Source organism: Danio aesculapii, chromosome 9 (genome assembly GCF_903798145.1).
Source record: "Danio aesculapii chromosome 9, fDanAes4.1, whole genome shotgun sequence".
NCBI lineage: Eukaryota > Metazoa > Chordata > Actinopteri > Cypriniformes > Danionidae > Danio > Danio aesculapii.
The window spans coordinates 19,892,851-19,899,635 of record NC_079443.1 but is presented as its reverse complement, the minus strand read 5'-3'; positions in this window follow the sequence as shown (position 1 = coordinate 19,899,635).

Here is a 6,785-nt window from a genome sequence, read left to right as displayed (position 1 = left end):
CCTCCAGCAATCTTTTTATTAACTGCTTTTGAACCTTATGTTGTGTATTGTATTGATCTGTGCTCTATTGAATTCACACTACACAGATGTGTGAAATGTTCTTTCTACAGCACCCCTGAGGCACATAAGTGGGTCCTTATAGCTTGGACTGTATTGTGCATTTTGTATACATACAATATCACCATCATGTTCTGTTATGCTTTTGTTCCCTCACTGAGTCAGAATACACTCTCAGAAATAAAGGTACAGGAGCTGTCACTGCGGTAGTACTTTTTCAAAAGATACATATTTGTACCCAAAGAGTCCACTATAGTACCTCAAAGGTGCATATTTGTACACCTAAAAAGTACCTTTGATGTACCATTATGGACCCTTCAGGGACAAATATGTATCATTTGAAAAGGTACTGCCCCAGTGACAGCTCCTGTACCTTTATTTCTTAGAGTGTATATGCTGCAAGTTACTTTGATAAGAGCATTTTTGGGATGAATACATTTCAATGAGAATAAAGATCCTGATTATCTATTAATTCACTTTAAAACAGTGCTTCAGAAAAGCTTTGAAGATATATTTTGTGTAATTTACGGGTCATCACAATAAAGCTGCGGTCACACTGGGCTTTTCCTCCCATAGACTTCCATTCATACGCACACGAATGCGTCAGACTAGAAACGCAGGGTCATGCGTTAAGTTTTGCAGTTCGTTGCGGTGAAAAGTTCAAGCTTGATGAACTCTGACCTGCGAATTTGCATCACTTGACTGCGTGACACCAATCGAGGATCAAAACAGGTCCTCTCTGGACAGAAATTTAAAACCTGGAGCAATCGCTCACTTTTTTAAATGTCTAATCATTTTGTTTAATCCCGCCCCTTTTCGCAGCGCCGCACGACAGAATTTCGGACACACAAAGCCCAGTGTGACCGTAGCTTCATGCATTTTCAAAACCACTTGACTTAATGATCGTTGTGATGTACTAATTGAAAATGAATTTTTAAAACATCTGTATTGTGAGCATCAATGCATTAAAATACATCTAACACTGCATTCCATTACCTTTCTGCTATACCTTTGGCTCAGAATGCCTTTTGAAAATACATATTGGATTTTGCTAAGAACATCTTATGGTGTTATGATAAAAATGCAATCCTACTTTTCTTAACCCTGATTCTAAATGCAATTACACTCAAAAAATAACTCATTGACACATGAACTGAATTTAATTGAGGGCAGGATTTCCATCCAATAAATTTGTTTAGCACCAAAAAAAAAAAAGACACTATGGTCACACTTTATTTTGATGGTTCAGTTTGTTGAATTTAAGTTACATTGCATTTACATGCCAACTAATTCTCATTAGATGTAGCTGACGCTGATCGGTCAGCTTGCAATTTGTTTATTGGTTTGTATTTCATTATTGAGTGTGTATTGGTTTGTTATAAATTTCCTTGTTTCCGGTGGGCTTGAGTCTGAGGTCACATGATTTTTCGTGATTGATTTACCTGTGAGAGTTTGTATGGATAGCAAAGTGAGATCTCAACGCAGGTACCTGTTTAATGCTCCTGCTTATTCTACAGCTGGTTATCAGGCCAACACAGTAAACTACTGATTTGTGTTTGTGTAAAATATTGGGTTTGTTTCATTATTTTATTTTTCACGGTGTTCAATAAAGGAAACGCATATGGACATCAGTATTTGGAAGCGTGGATTGTTTTAATAACCGGCGGGTAGCTACATTAGATTATAAGTAGACTGTTAGTGTCACACCCTCGGTTCGTTCCTGCAAGCCGAATCACTCACCAACCATCCACCACACACCACACCCGTGAACCCTCACCTGATTACTAATCATCCGCACCTGCACCCGCAATCACCACTCACCATAAATTCTCACCTCACTCATTCAGTCTTAGGCTGGAATCAAAGATGCATGGTCCTCCTCGTCTGCTGTCCTGAATTCTCCTGTGCGTCAACAGGAGTTAAACGGGGTTAAACCAGTACATGCAGGCAAATTCAGAGTTGTGGTCCGTTAACTGGATGGTCAAAAGGCAGACAGGAAGAAACGATCAACAAAGCAAAGCTAGGGTGAAAACATGCAAGGCAACCGCAAATTTACAATACAGTTAAACAAGACTCCGCAATGAGGGTGTCAGAGTGAGCCGTGTATATGTAAGTGTAATCAGTCCATGAGCAGCTTCAGCTGTGAGAGTAATTAAAGGAGGCTTGGAACAGGTGTGTCTGTGGTGCCTGACAGGACTTGTAGTCCGTCTGGAGGCAGGATTGTAGTCCATGTGAATGTCCTCCAGCGATCTATGAAGGTAAGATCGCGACCCATACAGTTAATTGAAATTGTGCTTTTGCTAGGTGGTATTCTCAAAACATTACATTTCATTAATTTTCTTTTCGGCTTAGTCCCTTTATTAATCAGGGGTCGCCACAGCGGAATGAACCACCAACTTATCCAGGATATGTTTTACTCAGCGGATGCCCTACCAGGGAAACCCATCATTGGGAAACATCCATACACACTCATTCATACACTACGGTCAATTTTAGCACACCCAATTCACCTATAGTGCATGTCTTTGGACTGTGGGGGAAACCGGAGCACCCAGAGGAAACCCACGTTTCCCACATGCAAACTCCACACAGAGATGCCAATTGACCCAGCCGAGGCTCGAACCAGCAACCTTCTTGCTGTGAGGGGAATGTGCTACCCACTGAGCCACTGCATGGCCTCAAAGCATTACATGAAAATCTTAAACTAAAGTGAAGATTAAACTCTAACATGTCTTTATATTAACTTTAAACACCTAAGATTATTTTTATTGTCAACATTTCCCTCTTAATTTCCCTTAATTCAATCCCAGGCAAAGCATGCAGGGAACTACAAATTCCCTAACCAGGTAGTTGGACCAACACAATTCCTTCATGTTGTCCCAACACAAAACACTTAAAGGGCACCTATGGTGAAAAAATTTACTTTACAAGCTGTTTGGACAGAAATGTGTGTAAGTATAGTGTATAAACTGTCATATTGGGGTGAATTAAACACACCCAGTCCTTTTTTTTTTCAAATTTAACAACATAAAAACGGTGGACCAATTGAAGCAGTTTTCAGATCGACCGCAACTTTACGTAGGAGTGCGGTCCCCCCCCCGCCCACCAATATTGATTGACAGCTGTGCGCATTAACATGTCCGGTAGTCACGTGTATAATCATATCATCAAGACAGGACGAGCGCAAAGCAACCGGGATTAAAATGTCTGTTCAGTTCGCTAGGATCATCAATCATCATCAAACGTGATCAAGAGTGAGTTTTACAAGTTTAAAATGTTTTAAAACAGAGCATGTGTGTCATGAATTACAGCGATTCACTTCAGATTCACTTCATCAGCAAAGCCGCGTGTCAGAACAATTATAAAAGAAGACGCTTCAATCCTGGTTTGTGGACGTTAAATCGGGTTTATTTTGTACATTAACATAACAGATATCCATACAGCAGTGGAGATTACCAGTATCATGTCACATATGCATGCAAAATGAGTGCAAAGCTTAACGCGCTCTCTCTCTCTCTCTCTCTCTCTCTCTCTCTGTGTGTGTGTCCGCGCTGTGTGTGTGTGCATGTCTGCGCCATGTGTGTGTGTGTGTCTGCGCTATGTGTGTGTGTCCTCGCTGTGTGTGTGCGTGAACTTTGTAATGACATTGTGTGTGACTCATTGCTGCAACTCACACACGTTATGTGAGATCTGCTTCCTGAGGCAGCAGAGGGCGCCGATTGCTCACACAGGCACGTGGGAACGGGAACTAGCCTTAAAGGCCCAGTACAAAAAAACAGCAACAACTTTTTCCCAGCTATAATATAGACACTTCAAACAGCTATAATAAATAATCTGATGGGTGTTTTGAGCTGAAACTTTACAGACACATTCTGGGGACACAAAAGACTTATATTAAATATGAAAAAAGGGGTAACCTATGTGCCCTTTAAGTTAACTCAATGGTTTACAAATTTAAATGAACTGAACATAAAACAAACAAATTGGCCAAATAAATGATGAGAAGTTTGTTGTTTTAGCTCATTTTAAACAGGTAGTTTGAACAAGCAGCAGTAATCATTTTTTGAGTGTAGAGCAAATGACATTTAAATGATCTATTTTGCTACCATTTCTGATTGTACACTACACATATCAACTCAGCTTCAGTAATACAGTTTCAATCTAACTTGATCAACTTTTAAAGCATTAGAATTTGTATGTTATTTACATATTAAAACTGTGGTTGGAAATAACAGATGTAAATTGTACTATTTATTTTTATTTTGCACCAAATTTTACATATATGTCATGAACAATTTAAAATAAAGACATATTTAAATAAAGAAATATAATTATATAATAATTAATAGAAACTGTTTAATGATGCATCACAGCACAAATATGTGACATAACCATTCACCCATTGCCTACTGTATATTGTCTTTCCCAGTATCTCTTTTTCTCTCTCCTTAAATATGAAACACATGGCTCTTAAATCAGATCCTAGCCACCAGAAAGGCCATTAAGAGAATATAGACATTAGCCATGTGAAAATGCATCTGGGGCTTTCACACAACAAACATACATACAGTTTATGGATGACCGAATGTCCATTTTCAACCTATAAAAAGTGCAATTTCAGCTGAGAGAGAAGAAGAACTTATCAAAACGTCAGTGGAGATGTAGTTAGAGTTGTGGGAGGTGATATAGAAAATTGGGGAAAGAGCTCTGAGGGAATATAGGCCCAAACAAAGAAGAGGCAGATGATTGAGGGAAAACTCATGATCATTTACTGATTGTGAAGATGAGCAATGTTTTTCTAGTTGCAGTCTTCTGGCAAGTCACAAGCTGAGGAAAATGTGTGGGTTTCTGCCAGTAGTCTACCAGTAGTCAACAATTGTTTACTCGTTGAAAAGCCATAATGTGTTTTAATCTCTTTTCATTTTCTGAAACACAGATGTTAGGTTTATTTCCTTCTGTTTATCTTTGGTTATTGGTTTATTTCTCTTCTTGTGTGTTGGAGGATGCCCCTCAGGCACTGTTGCTGTTGGTTCAATACTGCTGAAAGTGTAAGAGAATCTAAAGTTGAAGGTGTTTTTGAGATGAGACAAAGCATCAAATATTAGTCAGATATGTTTTATTATCTCTGCACTGGGATTTGCCAATCTGTGTTTGTTCCAGACAGGCTGTCAGTCTGTGTGTTGATGGGGGGGATTTTTCAGTCACTATTTTTATGAGTGAGTCATTTGAGTCAGTCATCTGGGTGACCATATTTCTCTGAATGGTATAATATATATTTAATCTACAGTAATTTTTAAATATTTACCAAGTGCTGTTTAATGGAGAGACGCTTTTGTTTCAATATATTTACAAACACATGAGTTTTAATAATTAATTTCTAATGACTAATACTTTGGTAGGGTGGCTCAGTGGTTACCACTGTCACCTCACAGCAAGGAGGTCCCTAATTCGAGTCCCAGCTGAATCAGTTGGCATTTTTTAAAATTTATTTTATATAGGGGTTTTCACCTTTATTGATAAGACAGTGGAGATTTACAGATAGGAAAGTATGGGGAACAGAGAGAGGGGAAGGATCAGCAAAGAACCTCGAGCCGGGAATTGAACTTGGGTCGCTACGAACAACTGAATAAGCTAAATTAGCCGTAGTGTATGTGTGTGAATGCAAGAGTGCATGGGTGTTTCCCAGTGCTGGGTTGCGGCTGGAAGGGCATCCACTGTGTAAAACATATGCTGGTTAAGTTGGCGGTTCATTCCGCTGTGGCGACCCCTGATTAATAAAGGGACCAAGGTAAATGAAAATTAATGAATAATACTTTAATGGGGTGGCAGGGTAGCTCAGTGGTTAGCACTGTCACCTCATAGTAAGAAGGTTGCTGGTTTGAGTCCCGACTGTTCCAGTTGGCATTTCTGTCTGGAGTTTGTATGTTCTCCCCATCTTGGTGTGGGTTTCCCCTACAGTCCAAAGACATGCGCTATAGGTGAATTGAAAAAACTAAATTGGTCACAGTGTGTGTGAATGTGAGTGTGTATGGGTGTCTCCCAGTGATGGGTTGCAGCTGGTTTCGTAAAACATATGCTGATAGTTGGCGGTTCATTCCGCTGTAGCGACCCCTGATAAATAAGACACTAAGCAGAAGGATGAATAATACTTTTGTCTTTGCCATAATGACAGTACATAAAATTTTATTGGTTATTTTGCGAGATGCCAGTATTCAGTTTAAAGTGAGAACTGTGTTCACTATAACGGCTGCTTTATTGATATAGAAATGTCATTATGTTCTTTAAAACATGCTATGAACGGATTGTCTACCATTGTTTAGGCTATTTTTGTGTGACAGAACACTACTGCTAACACTCAGCCATGAATAATTTGTTATAAAGGTAAAATACGAAAGAGGACATGATTTTTAAAGCTGAAATAAAGGACTGTCCCAGGACAAAAAGAGAGGTTGTTGCCCTATATCAGTCATGCAATGATTTATTCAGAACACTGACTCAGGAACACATTTTTTTTGTTATTCAGGAGTCATACAAATTTTCACATAACTAATTCAATAATATAAATCAATGACATATCCAATTGCAGATCCTGATGTGGCTTTGTTTTAAACAAGGCAAGACAGAAACAGACAATGTAAGCTGCAACAATGTGTCTTAGTTGATATCCAATAATAGCGTCTTGCTTTACTATATTATTCTTTTAAAATGTCTCATAAACATGTACATTC